Raw genomic sequence first — 15,306 nt, 5'->3', positions numbered from 1 at the left:
CAACTTATGTTGCCTTAACCACATTCCACATGTCTCCTACTGCACCCTTGCTTTCCAATGTTGAATTCTCCACGTATGTGGTCTTAACCGCATTACACATTCTACTTGTCTCCTACTTTACCCTTGCTTTCCAATGTTGAATTCTCCACTTGGCACACCGCTAGCTCCTTTTGCTCTTCTAATGTTTTTGGGACCACAGCTCTGGTTTACCGTCATCAATAACTCTCTCATTGGCTCATCACTTTTCTTTCTTTATCTAGATGTCAGTGCAGCTGTAGGCGGCTCCTTAGAGTCCAGTGCAGAGAGCAGCAGTCAGCAGACAGAAAACAAGACAACAAGCTGCACGACTAGAGAGGAACCTCACAGAGACCAAGAACACGTTCTGCTGCCTAGGTAACTTGAAGCCAGGCCGCCATGAATGTAGGGGATCCAGGGAATCCAGTCGTATGTGGTGGGTAACAGGAGTTGGTCATTAGACGTCTGAAAATTACGTAGGATTTAGTTGTAATCTGTACAGAACCACCAGCCAGATTGGTACTCAAAAGGTTTCTGTTTTGAGGCTGGGTCTACTAGTAGGCAGTGTCAGCTATGAGGATACCCGATATTTGGTTCTTGCTTTAGTTCCACACAGTCAGTATAAGACAATGGAAATCCCTTGAGTTCAGTGATCATATTTGGTGAGCTGTATAGTGGAATTCCCTAAAATGTATTTATACACTTTGGTGATTGCATGCAGCCAATAGTTTAACAGGCATGTCAGATATGTTCTGGTATTAGGGGACAGTCATTCTGTGAGGGTGCTAAACAGAAGAGAAGCAGGCTTTGAGCACTCAAGTAAAGACCATTGAGCTCCATTTTTCATCACGGCCCCCTCGGCCACTGGGACTGAATGGGTCTCATTGTTCCCCTGGCCTCTCCAACATAGCCACAGGGATATGCAGCCTAAGGAAGACTTGCCGAACTGCATTGATCGAGCCGTGAGATTGGCTTTTCACTATAGCAAATCAGTGGAAGCCTGGGGAGCCGGCAGGCAAACACCCGCCGCCCTAAAAGGGCCTCCATCAAAGGGCAGGGTCTCACCTGGCTGGGGACTCATTCTGGCACCAACGTTCAGCAGGAGCATCACACTCAATTTTTCATCATGACCACATGCGGCCACCGGGACTGTATGGGTGTCGTTGTTCCCCGGGCATCTCCAACATGGCCATGGAGATAGCAGCCTAAGGAAGACTTGCCGACCCTCATTGATCAAGCCACAGGGTTCACTGTTCACTACAGAAAATCAGTGGAAGCCCGGGAAGCTGGCAGGCAAATGCCAGCCCTCCTCTAAGGGCATCCATCCAAGGGCAGGATCTCACTTGGCTGGGGAGTCATTCCGGCACCATCCTCCAGCAGGCGCATCGTGCTCCATTCGTCATCATGGGCCCTTACGACCACTGGGACTGCATGGATCTCATTGTTCCGCGTCCATCTCAAACATGGCCACGGGGATAGCAACCTAAGGAAGACTTGCCTACCCACATTGATAGAGCCGCGGGATCGGCTGTTCACTACAGCAAATCAGTGGAAGCCCGGGGAGGCGGTAGGCAAATGCCAGTCCCCTTCTATGTGCCTCCATCCAAGGGCAGGGTCTCACCCTGTCTAGCCTGACAGAGCTGGAGGGAGCCCCCTCCCCATGTTGCCGTGCAATCCACTTGTCTCCAGGCTGCGCACATCCTGACATAAACTGACCGTGACCTGTCAAAGAATGGACCTGATAAACATATTGCCCTGCAGCACCGAGCTCCGGTAAGCAATTCTGATCGCCCTTCTCTTCTCATGGGACACATGTACACAAGTCCTGTGGCCTCTGCGACCAGCGCCATCTCCCTACTACCTCATTCCCTTCCTTGTGGAACCTATCTCTGCTGCATCTGCGTGCTCCTGCACGGGGTCCCCTTCAGTGCCATCTCCCTCACACCCAAACTGAATCTAAGTGCTAGGCACCACTAACTCTCCTCCTTATTCCTGGCCATTATTCATTGGACTAGATACGTCCCCTCAGGCCCCCGCCCTTGGTTGCTCACCGGCCTGCCCCAAGGTACTTGCCACTTGGGTGTCTTTTTCTCCTACCACTCCAACGTGCAATCTTGATGCCTCTTTCCCCTGCTATCTTAAATGCCAAGTTTGATGCTGTATATGTTCTGTCTGTTTGCTCTGACTCATGAACTCTCGCTACGCCTGCTGTTTCTGCACCACTTGGAATTGTTTTCTTCTGCAATTTAGTTCTTCGCTGTAATGCTGAATGTTGATGTGCCTTTATATCTGTGCATTGATTGTTTTCTTCTGCATTGTAGTGCTTCGCTTTAATGCTGAATGTAGATGTGCCTTTATATCTGTGCATTGATTGTTTTCTTCTACATTTTAGTGCTTCACTTTAATGCTGAATGTAGATGTGCCTTTATATCTGTGCATTGATTGTTTTCCACTGCACTTTAGCGCCCACCCAGCCTGGGTACTCAAAAATTCTGCTTCCCTGTTCATTTTTTGCTTCAAGCACCTCCTTCGTTTGTGCCTGCCTGGCTGCTAGGCCACCTGGTGAGTTATTTCTGCACTGTGCAGCTCCCCTGTATCCTTCCCCATTCTGCTACTTCCATGGGGCTCATTATCTACCGTATCTGTTCTAAAGAATACTCTATCACATATCCTATCCCCCTCACAAAGTCTAGAAGAAAGAGCTTAAAAAAGCTCTCCTGGCCTCTAATCCAGGCCTACCTATTGCTGACACCTATGTCAAATCTACTTTCAGACAGACTATTAACGACATCCTCTTCTCTGTTCCCTCAACTGACCTATGGACCCCCCATCTGGCCTTCACTCTCTCCCCTTTTTCCTCCTCACCCTTTAATGGCGGCACTAGATGGGAAGTACTCTTGGCAAACTTCTCATCCTCTAGGTGCATCATTAATGTCTATCACAGTGGCAATATCAGGGACAAGGTTCTCAATACATTTCTCCTTCTCGACCGGCATCTGCCCTCTCTCATTAACTTACTCCATTCTCCTGCTCCTCCTCCCTCTTCTTCTCATCTAACCTCGCCACCACCACTGATGGGAGTACCATGCCCCTGTTCCCCTCCCACCGACGGGAGTACCACACCCCTGTTCCACTCCTCTGAAAACTTTCAAAGGTGGTAATCAGCTGCACTTAGCTGAATGCTCGTTCTGCTGTCAAACAGTCCTCTGACATCTGTCTCCTTCTTAAAGACTTTGACCTTGACGTCGGTGCCCTTACTGAGACATGGTTCAATGCCAGCTCTGTCACTGCTCTTGACACTCTACTTACTGAGGGCTAAATAATTCTCTCAAAACCAAGGCTCAACCGGCCCGGAGGTAGAGTGGCCCTGATTTTCCCTGAGTGTGTCCCTGCTTCTATCATACCTACTCAATCCTACTCCTCTATTGAATGCCTCGTCTGCAGGCTTGGGGTCCCTCTGATTCTCTCACTCACCTTTGCTACCATCTACAGGCCCCCCGGCTCTATAACTCCCTTCCTATCTAAATCGGCTGACTTCTCCTCCTCCCTCTTGACCTCTTCTTCCAAAGGCCTCCTCCTTGGGGACTTCAGTATCCACCTTGACTCTCCTGAATCAGCCACCTCACTGTTCCGTGACCTCTGTGACTCCCTCTCTCTCTCTGCCTTCTAGTCCGACCCAGTAAGCCGGACACACTCTGGGTGCCCTCATCTCTGGAGACATCCCTATCCCTAACCCGGACACCACTCCCCTCTCCTGATCCGACCTCTTTCTCCTCTCGTCCCACCTCGGCCCTCTATCTGAGCCGCCCCCCGGACTGCCAGTCTCCTTCACCGCCATTCAACCGATGAAGCACGTGTCAGTCGCTGCTTTTGCTTCCACGTTCATACCTCCCTTACCCCTGCTTCTGACTCTCCCTCTGACTCTGTCCTTGCTAACCTTCACCTCTCCATCTCTGACATCCTTGCCCCTGTCATGAGGATCCACCTGGAACCTGCCTCCTAGTGCAACAGCTGGTTAGACTTATCTAGCATGCCTGAAATGCAAGTGCAGAGTTGCTGAACGGAACTGGCAGACATCGGGTTGATCCCCTGACAAACTGGCCTGTTGCCTGCTCCAAAGGCAATATAGTTTTTCTATCCACTCCAAGAAAGAAGAGGGCCCACATCCAGGCCCGCATCTCTGCAGCCACTAACAACACGGCTGAACATTTCAAAATCTGCAGGGGACTCGCCAATCCATCTGCAGTCTCCACCTCTCTCCTTGGTTCCCAGGCTCGCTGCACCGATTTGCCTTCCCATTTCACATCTAAAACTCACAACATCCTGTCCTCCCTCTCCGCCATACCCACCTCCGCTCCCGCACCAAAAACTTGGGGTGATCTTCGAATCTTCTCTCTCCTTCATCCCTCACATCTTGGATCTTGCCAAGAAGGCCCACTTCCAGCTTCACCTGCCTAGAGGCATTCTCCTTTTCCTCACCCAGAAGCTCAAAATTTCCAGAGTGCTGGTCCTCTCCAGGCTGGACTTCTGCAACAGCCTCTTCCTCAATCTTCCGGCTTTCTGGGGGTCTGGGACCGCGCTATCTCCAACTTTCTCTCCCTAAATACTTCTCTGATATAGCCATGTGCTCTTGTAACTTCAACTCTCTGCTTGTCATTTGCTTCTCCAAGCAGAGAGTGTGGTGCAGGTCGCTCTCTTTGGCTGGAGCCTCTCTTTGGAACAGTCTCCCTGCCCCTCTCAGACTTGAGCCGGACCTCTTTAAGTTCCGAAAACTCTTAAAACTCTGCTTTTCTTCACCTCTTTCGCTCTTCCCCTTCCCTGCCGCAGAGACTGGTGGCCTTGACCTTCATGAATCATACAAGTCACCAGGCCCCTGCCCAGTCGACACCAACAGCCTACCCCTGCCCCCAGCACTGCCCCTGCAGGCCCTTTACCTGGCGGTTGTATCCCACTCCTGGGATACCTCCGCCCTAGAACTTAGCCAGCTGGGGAGGACCCCTGTCACCCCTCAGCACTTTCCTCTCGGGCTATCACCAGCACTTGCCCATATGTTGCTCCCTCCTCCCCCTCTCCCTGCAGTCCCCCCTTCCCCTTCCCTACCTCCTCCACTTCTCTTCACTGCACTTACACGTCCGAATGCCACAAGGCCTAGTACGACCACGATCGTACATTCTTTAAAAAAAATGTTTATTTTATGTTAAGATACGGTCGCCACACAGAATGTACTTGTTCTAAGTACTTTATTATAGAGTTATAACGTATAAGGACCCCCAGCACAGCCAGAGTATCCAGAGTCACAACAGAAATACTTCAACTGAAAACATTAGAATCTTACCTAAACAAACAAGAACACTCTGACCTCATTAGAACAATGATCAGAGAAAACTCCATGTGACAACAGCTGGTTCCATTCAAGTCACATTACAACACATCTTCCCCTTTTTCATATACACAAACACACAAACAATCCCATACTCAGATTGAATAATATAATTACACACAACTCCTTCTCACCATCGCGTTTCTGTCCTTGTTCCATACTTGACCACCCATGATCCGTACAGCTCCTTTCAAAACAGCAACTACTTTCACAGGCTCCGAATATAAGGAGTATTCCTTTCTCTGCACAACACCCTTCCTGATTCTTGCCCAATCACCACATTCTACTCGTAACTCCTTCTTACCTCTCCTTTCATTCTCATGCATTACCCATTTCTCTTTCTTTTTCTTCAACATCCTTCTCACCTCATCCACAACCAAATCAGATTCTCTACTTCTACCCAACCATGGAGCACTCACCACAGAATTTGGCTTACGGCCTCTCATCAATTCAAAAGGACACAATCCAGTGGTAGTGTGAGGGGCCATACGCAAAGCCCACAGCTTATTTTGGATAGCCACCTTCTTGTCATATCCGCACTCTTGAGCCATGCAAATACTTTCCATTACACACCTGTTCATTCTCTCGACCATCCCATTAGTTTCAGGATGGTGTAGGGCAGACCTCTTATGTTTTACTCCACACTTTAAATAATTGGCAAAACATCCTCCAGTAAATTGTGTGCCATTATCAGTGACAATACTTTCTGGGACACCTTCTCTCGCAAAGATTTCTTGAAGTAAATCTACCATATTCTCCCCCGAAATTTCCCTCACAACCTTGAAATCACATCATCTAGAAAACAAATCTATGACCAACACCACAAACTTGCCCCTACCATATCCCGAATCAACAGGACCTAGAATGTCCATGGCCACATCACACCATACCGCTGAAGGAACACCAATATTTACTAATGGTTGCTTCCTTGCCTCACTACCCTTACCAATTTTTACACACATGGGACATTCATTCAGACGTCTTTCAACATCTCTGTCGAAACTAGTAATCACACCTTAAAACTGCTTTGGTCTTGGAAACACCTATATGACCACTATGAGCCAGATCAATTACTTTAGCTCTAATACCTTTGGGAACCACTGTTCGTTCCCACCTAAACAAAATACCGTCTGAAACAGACATCTCGTCTCTCACCTCCCAAAATGTCTTCTCTCTTTCCAACAATTCCACTCTCTTAGGCCACACCGATGTCATCACATATGTTATTACTCTACTCATCACCACATCCTTCTTCACTTCTTCAAGCCACTCCTCCTTAGACACAATACCATCAGTATTTACAAACACCATCTCCATATTTGCATCCTCCACCATGTCATATGAAGATACTTTTAATCTTGACAAACTGCCTGCTAAAATATTCTCCCTTCCTGGAATCACTTCCATTTTGAATCTATGGCACTGCATTCTAGTGACCCATCCAGCCACCCTGTGTGAAACTTTGTCCAGTCCCTTATTCTCAAAAATCACTTTTAGAGGTTTGTGGTCCGTCCGAATAACAAAATCAGTTCCCCACACAAAACTTTGGAACCTCTCTACTGCCCAATAGCATGCTAAAGCTTCTTTCTCTAATACAGAGTACCGCACTTCTCCACTTCTTAATCCTCGAGAAGCATGCGCAATCACTTCCTCTGAGCCATCATCACATATCTGTGATAGAAAAGCACCAACACCGCCCTCACTTGCATCCACCGTGATGACATTAGTTCTCCTCGTATCAAAACAACTGTCATGATTCCTGCCCCTCATGTCCCCAGCCCTCCAAGATGTCAGGCTGGAGCCAGGCCATGATCACCTACATGGCCCTCAAGGGCCTCTCCATTCCTCCAAAGACCCACTTGGAGTCAGACTTGGCGCTTGTGGCACCATACTCACTCACTCCCATAGGATAACATTGGGGCTTGTAGTGCATTGATGGGGACAAGATGGATGCCCCCACATATTTCGGTTCCCAGAACTGCATGTGCAGTCTGGTCTTGTGGGTGTGGTGCAGCCCAGAGACACCTGGGATACCCAGAGACTATTTAAGCCACGCCCAGGCTGAGAAACATGCTCGGTGTTTTCTGCACCTGCAGCGTGACACTCACCATGTTCGGATCGGTCTCCAGTAGGCCTACATCTTTCTTCTGTGCTCAGCTCCTGCAAGAACAAGAACACTGTTAGGAACAGCCTTACCTTGCGGCGCTTCTGCCCATCATTCATCGCTCCTTCTGTTCTGCGGGCATCTTTGGCAGTGACATTCCCATCCCGGCACGCCGCTTCCTAAGGAAAAGGGAAAATAACAGAAAAAAGGCATTAGTAAGCATTCAGCAAATCTTCGCTTATTTTTTAAAGACTGTACAAGCTTCAAACACTTACCTGAATCCCAGCCGCTCTGGGGAAACTCTGTCTCCGGAACTTCTCATCCATCTGCAAGATGGAAAAGACACTCCAGGTTAGCGTGGAAACATCTAGAGGCGCCGCATACCGCGCTTACTCCCCGCATTTCTTCTTCATAACCGGCATCCACGCTGAAAACGTCGCAGCACCTAAAAGACACAGAAAAAGAAATCAGTTCAATACAAATACGAAAGGGTCGCATCGCGCATCGCACTCTCACTCACGTTCAGCGCTACTCATCTCAGCAGAACGTCGCCATCCCCGGACGCCGGCCATCATCTAAGGATGGAAAGGAACGAAGTTAGAGAACTGTTCAAAAGACTCATTATACTTACTTGTCGGACTCTTGCCAGTGAAGTAACTAGGCAGCAACGAGCCCGCATCAACCAACGCGCCCCTGCGCTGAAAGCAGGACGGGGAGCACACTATCCAAGAAAACAAGGTGAGCTGTGGATCAAAGGGAAGGGTTGGACCCCGGGGAAGAAGGGGTTCAAGCACACAGAGACAATAGGGAGTTAGACTCTACCAATCCTGTGTTTCAGGCCCAGTCTCCAGTCGAGTAGCCTCCAGGGAAGGGTTTGAGGTCGTAAGAGGTCAGAACAGGCTGAGTGACGTCCCCGTGGATATCAGGTGAGCGTTACAACAACCTAACGGTTAAGTTTATCTCATCCTTTATCCTTTGAAATTCCATTTCGTATCCCTGATTCCATACAAACTCAGTACCTTTCTTCAACAGTTTTCTCATCTCTACCACCTTGATAGTATAATTCTCCACAAACCTTTGGTAGAACTCTGTCATGCCAAGGAATGATCGCAATTCAACTTTATTTTCCGGCCTGTTAACCTCCTTTATTGAGTTCACCAAACACCCTTTCGGTTTCACCCCTTCACTGGACACTTCATGGCCCAAATACCCTACTTTGGACACTGCAAACTCACATTTTTCCTCTCTCAACGTAATTCCTTTCTCCTCAAATATCCTCAACACAGTGTGTAGCACTTTATCATGTTCCTCCATTGTCTCGCCACTGATCAAAACATCTTGAAAGCAGAACACGCCTCTCACTCCTTTCAGCAAGTGGTTCATCACCTTTTGAAAGACTGACGAAGCTGACGCCAGACCAAATGGCATCCTCTTAAACTGGTACACTCCCTCATGTGTAATGAATGCTGTCAATTTTCTACAACTTTCCTCCAGCTCCACCTGGTGATAAGCTGACGCCATTTCCAGTGTTGTAAATACCTGACCTCGTCCCACAGTTGTCAGCATCTCTCCAATGTTCGGTAATGGATGTCTATCTACTAGAACACACTTGTTGAGCTCACGTAAGTCAATACAAAGCCTCAGCTCGCCCAACCCCTTTTTTACAACCACCACTGGTGACGTCCATTCCACTTCTCCTGCCTTTTCAATCACTCCCATCTGCAACAATTTCTCCAATTATTTCTTAACCCCTTCTCTCAATGCCAATGGAACGGGTCTTAATTTGGCAACAATGGGCTCACGTCCCCTTTTTACAATTATCTGATGCTGGACCCCTTTTACCTTGCCAAAAGTCTTCCTAAAAACTCTGGGATGCTTCACAACAGATGTGCATGACAGCCTTAACACTTGCTCTTCTTCATTGGGATCAAGCCTTATCTTAAGATTCCTTTGCTCCCTCCATCCTAGCAAAGTAAGTCCCTTCTTAGTGGAATATATCTTTCCTTCACAACAGCGACCTTTGAATTCGAATCTTCCCACAATATAACCTAACAACTCTATTTTGTCTTGGTTTTATCCCCCAGGATTGATATCTGGTTTCAATAACTCTCGTGTTTCACCCTTCAGTTCCCTTTCAAATACATCTCTCAACATTAACGTAATTTTAGACCCTGAATCGGCCATCATGCGTACTTCATGCCCATTCACTCTCACTGTTGCATACAAATGCTCACACTTATCATCATCCTCATTATTCCACACCACATTTATGGTATTAACAATAACATTCTGTAATGGTAGCGTAACATCTTCATCCGACGATCTTGCTTCGTCTTCCTCGTTGACAAATAACACCCTTCTTTGGTTGAACTGGCCCATCTGATAGTTCTTGCAACAGTTTGCAAAATGCCCCTTTATTTTGCATTTTGCACAAATAGTTCTTCGGCCTGGACACACCACTGATGCTGCAAAATGAGTGCTGCTCGCACAATGGAAACATAGTCTTTCCTCCTTTTTCTCTACTTTCTGAAATCCTCCTTGTCTCCTTTTGTCTTCCACGATTCCACGTGTTGTTTGTCTTTTCTTACTCTTGGCATCAACCGCATTTAAAATGTCCACTTTCCCTTCCTTTGGCTCATTGGTTTCTTTCTTCGATAGTTTTGCCACACAAGCCAAAGAATGCTCGACACTTCTTGCTATGTCCAATACCTCATCAAGGGTGGGCTCATCCCTTAACCATAGCTCTTCACAAATTTTATTTGAATTACAATGAATCATGAATTGGTCTTGTATGTGCTCATCAAATGACCCTTGAAACTTACACGACAAAGTGAGATTCCGTATAGCAGTCACATAATCCTCTACAGATTCCCCTTGATCTAGTACTCGCATACGGAAATTGAACCGTTCCAATATTGTGCTTGTCTTGGGATTAAAATGTAAATCCAATTTGAGAAGGGCCGCTTCAAATTCATTCACCGCATCACCACTTACGTCTCCAGTTGGTTGTGGGAGTGTTTCAAAAATCCTTGCCCTTCGTATCCCAAAAAAATGTAACAACAAAGCAAGTTTTCTCTCATTGGAATATGAATTGCCACCAGCTGCTTTAAGGTAATGCATGAAACCTTTACGCCACTGAGCCCATAAAATTTTCGCAGGTCATAAAAATTGAAGGACCAGCTATACCTGGTAAGACCATTGTTGTATTCTAATAAGTGTATGGTCTATATCTGGTGTGAGAGCTGTGAGTCTGTGAGTGGAGCTCGGAATGTTGGTGTGAGGCATGGAAGGTGGTGAGTGAGAGGGTTCCAGGTTTGACGGTTATGGACTAAGAGGGAGAGAGCCAGGGTTGAAGGCAGCATACTATTGATCTCCTATTCTCACCTTCCTACTGACGCTGTAACTAAATAAAGAAGACTTACCTTTTGTATCCTAACTCACTGGTGGTTCCTGGGTGTCCTGCTTGAAGTTGATACCACCAGAGGATACGTCAGCCATCTTGATTCACTTTGACACACAAAGTCTTGTAAGAAACAATATTCTGGGCTTCTTGAACTCCTTCTCAGTATGCCAAGAGATATTCAATTGTATCCATCCATAAGTGCCTCTTCCAGGTACTTACTATTGGAGGTACTTGATGTTCTCACGTGTCTCTGGAGAGTATGTCTCTGTAACAGACTGTGAACGTCTATGACGGACTGTGTCTCTGGCTGCTCAGCCTGTTTCTACTGTGTCTCTGGCTGCCCAGCCTGTCTCTTATGCTCCTGCACCCTGACTTCTTGACCCTTGAGATCCTCTCGTTGCGCTATGCCATGTGAGTATGTCTCTTTCTGTCTATCTGCCTGCATAGCCTGTCCCTCACGCTCCTGCTCCCTGGCTCCTTGATCCTTGTAGGTTCTCTCCTTATAACGTGATCCTTCTTTGTAACTGTCCTGGAGAGTGAGCGTTTGCCCCTCCCTCTATTTTCCTCCTTCCTTTTCCCAACATATATTGTTTTGCTTGCGTAACTGGCAGAGGCTCCTAAATTGTAGCTACTCGCCCGTTGCGAAAGCGCCTCTATACCGCGTAATACGGTAGGGCCCGGGATACGCGTACCGAGGCTTGCGCTAGAGTCAGAGCGGGCGCGGCTGCTCTCTGGAGGCCTCCGGAGCCCTGCATATGTGTGAGTAAGTGCACGAAGGGGCGGGCGGCAGACCAAGGTGCACTTACTTGGTGCAGGCACACGATGCTGGCTCCCACGTTGGCCGCTACCATGCTTGGATGAAGCGGAGAGGCTTTACTGCTGCTTGGGTCCGCTTCATTCAACATCCTCGTCGCCAATGTTAAGATGAGGTCGCCACACAAAATGTACTTGTTCTGCTTTATTATAGAGTTATAATGTATAAGGACCCCCAGCGCAGACAGAGTATCCACAGTCACAACAGAAATACTTCAACTGAAAACATTAGAATCTTACCTAAACAAACAAGAACACTCTGACCTCATTAGAACAATGATCAGAGAAAACTCCATGTGACAACAGCTGGTTCCATTCAAGTCACATTACAACATTTTACAACGCAGCTAGTACCATACCTGAGTTTGGTTTCTAATTGCAGATCTGGGATTCGAACCTCTGTTGCTCTGCATGGTCTTGCTACCAAGACCAGCGCATTGTCCCTGTGCTATCCTCGGTTCACATGTACTGTATTTTGTCATTATTATTTACTTCCCTTGCTCCCTCCCCACTTGGCCTTGTGGTGCCTGGTAACACCATTGTGTTGTTTCGGCACCTAACAAATGCTCAATAAATAAATAAACTGACAAATCAATTCAATCTGAGACACTATCACATTAAAGATGGCATTGATTGAAACAGCTCTACACCGCTAATTTCCCCCCGGTGCTCAAAGAACTGGAGGACGACCTCCAACGATGGGACAACCAAGAAATCTCCCTGCTGGGACGGGTCACAGCATGCAAAATGAACCTCCTCCCTAGACTGCTGTACCTGTGCTCCGCAATCCCGGTCCCACCCCAAAACAGGCCTTCGAAAAACTACAGAGGAAGCTTGCCAAATGTGTGTGGAAGGGACGCAGAGCCAGAATACCTATGTGTGTCATGACTGAAGCAGCAAAATGGGGTGGCTTCGGGATCCCCAACCTGATGAACTATTTCCTGGCAGCCCAACCAGCGAGCGCTGCGGCCGGGGCGAGTCTGGAGGCCCCCCCAAAATGGTCCCACATCGAGCAATCCAGATGCCAGCCACAACTACACTCCCTACTATAAACCCCATGGTCCCACCGGAGCCACGGACCACAGATGCTATCGTCTACCAAAGCGACCCTCGAGGCATGGGCCTCTGACGAAGGAGGAAGGTGCCCAAGCGCCCGAGCCCGCTCTCCCCGGTCAACTGGAACCCTGACTTCAGACCAGGAATGGCAACTCGCTTCAGCCGATAGACCACAGGGGGCCTCCGATCCTGTCCCAACTCTACGAGGCCAACAACCCGCTCAGCTTTGAGGAATTCAAAGACTGCTTTCAGCTGACGGAAAGAGAGAGGTTTGCATATGTCCAACTTTGCCACTGGATCTCGCAACCCACGGTCCATCTGGGAGCCACCCGGGACCCCCGCCTACTTGAACAGGCGATGGGGGAAGGCACAGGCCAGCTTCGGATCTCCAAATTGTACCGCCTCCTCCAGGAGGACATGCTAAAAATTAGACCGCCATACATGTCCGGATGGGAGGCGGACCTGGGACACCCCATAGAAGACCAGACATGGGTGGAGATTTGGTCCAGGATCAACTCGACATCCAGATGCGTTACAAACAAGGAATGTGCCCTAAAGCTCCTTCACCGCTGGTATTACTCCCCAGTCCACCTGCACCATTGCAACGCTGACATAGACCCAAGCTGCTGGAGACGTTGCAGCGACCGGAGATTCTTTTTCCACATGTGGTGTGGATGCCCGACAGTACAGTCCTTCTGGAGGGAGGTCCTGTGGATCGTGCAAGACATCACCCAACGCAAACTACCGATGGACCCAGAGATAATCTTTCTCGGGGTGACGAACCCAGACAGCTATCCCAAAAGAGGACGATCTGCCAAACTGCTCACACACCTACTGCTAGCAGCTAAGATCACAGTGGCACGGAGGTGGAAAGCGCAGGAGGGTCCTCTTTTGGCCCTCTGGTGGATACAAGTTTGGGAGATCTTGGTGGCAGAGAAGGTCACAGTGGCTAAGGGGGGGATCTCTCCACTGCTTCACCGACTGCTGGGCACCAGTACTGGACTATCACTCCCAAATCCCAGCGTTAACATTTCAATCCCTCCTGGTAACAAACTTTCTGGGCCCCCAAAGCCCTGAGCACCACAGACTAAAGAGGTGACAGGGGAGGTACCACTGGGAGGGGGTAATGGTCAAGCCGCAGGCATATTAACTGTAAAGGGAGACATAATAACATATTTAATGCCCAGATTTCGCTGTAAGCGAAATAAATAAAGTTGTTAAAAAAGAAATGGGATTGATTCATTCAGAAAAGTGCAACAAAAACCAAGAAAGTTGCTGGTATAAACATAATTTGGCATTCTTGTATAGTGCTTCAAACCATAGCTTCTAAGCACAGTGATAACAATTATTAGTACCCCTTTTTGAATGATGTTTGAGCTGCCGACCTTGGAACGATGAATAAGTAAGCGCACGCTTCCGTCTTGTCATACACCGACGCTTTGCTCTTGTAGCTACCCACCACTGTCTAGAGCCCATTCACAGACCCTGATGTGTACCTTAGCATATGATCCATTATGCAAAGACAGAAAGCCGATGCAATCATTCGAGGTTGATGATGAGCTGAAGTCCATCACACACCTGTAATCCACCGGGCCTCCATCAAATGTTCTTTGGTCCCCATTGATCACTCACTGCCTTGCCAGCTTCTAGTAGTTAGAATGCAGCCTACCCCTAATATATCAATCCATATTCTATTGATCTACTGCACACCCTTACAAGGCCTAGTCAATTCTGTCAATGGCTTCTCTCAGTACACTATGGATCTGGCCTTGTAACATCCTAATCTGATCCTTATGGATGACTTTAATGTCCGCCCTAATGATCCTGCAGACGCACATGCACAACCTTTGGTGAATACCCTTGCTGGTATTTCTATCTCCCCACACACTGGTGGAAATACACTCGGCCTAATGTTTTCTGAAATAACACTTACTTCCACTTGTAGTCCTCTACCTATGGCTTGGTCAGATCATTTTCTGCTGCCATTTCCTACCTCATTGGTCCCCGAAGGCCCTCCAATGGTTTACAAACACGTCGGTTTTGGAATCGGGTGAAACCCCTCATGCTGTCAGATTGTTTGATGATGATTACTAACCATTTTGTGCTGCTTGATCATCAAGACCGATGCACTGCGCTTCTTAACGCCCTTACTGAAGTTGCTGACTTCTTTGCCCCTGTTTAAACATGATTTAGCCGATATAGGCCATCTACACCCGTGTTTACCGCTGACCTGCGTTCCTGCAAACAGGCGTGCCACTACCTTGAACGCCAATGGCGTTCAGAATATGAACAGGATGCGCAAATGGTTTATAAACAATCAGTGATACACTACCATAGAAAGATGGGAGAGGCAATATACAGGTTTTATGCAAACCATATGACTGATGCTGCGTGCTCCACACAACATTTTTTCAAAATTGCTAAGGAACGGTCCTCTCTTCCTCTAGTGAAACATAATGGGCCTCAGTACAGGTCCGGCGGTAACCTTGCTAGTGCTACCGGCAGGGTGCTACCAGACCCGTAATAATTTACTGG

General features: G+C 47.9%; 1 long non-coding RNA gene across 1 annotated transcript in view; it reads left to right on the top strand.

The window, feature by feature from the left end:
- Positions 1–264: 264 nt before the first annotated feature.
- The window catches only part of LOC138480744 (uncharacterized), a 61,375-nt gene continuing 46,333 nt past the window's right edge, over positions 265–15,306 (top strand). Inside the window, exon 1 of the long non-coding RNA XR_011274122.1 lies at positions 265–393. This is a non-coding gene — a long non-coding RNA (uncharacterized lncRNA). The remainder of the gene's footprint in view (positions 394–15,306) is intronic.

The sequence above is a fragment of the Ambystoma mexicanum genome, chromosome 5p (genome assembly GCF_040938575.1).
Source record: "Ambystoma mexicanum isolate Mex_15411 chromosome 5p, UKY_AmexF1_1, whole genome shotgun sequence".
In the NCBI taxonomy this organism is placed as follows: Eukaryota; Metazoa; Chordata; class Amphibia; order Caudata; family Ambystomatidae; genus Ambystoma; species Ambystoma mexicanum.
Note: the sequence above shows the minus strand (reverse complement) of the source record. Positions and strands in the feature narration are given on the sequence as shown.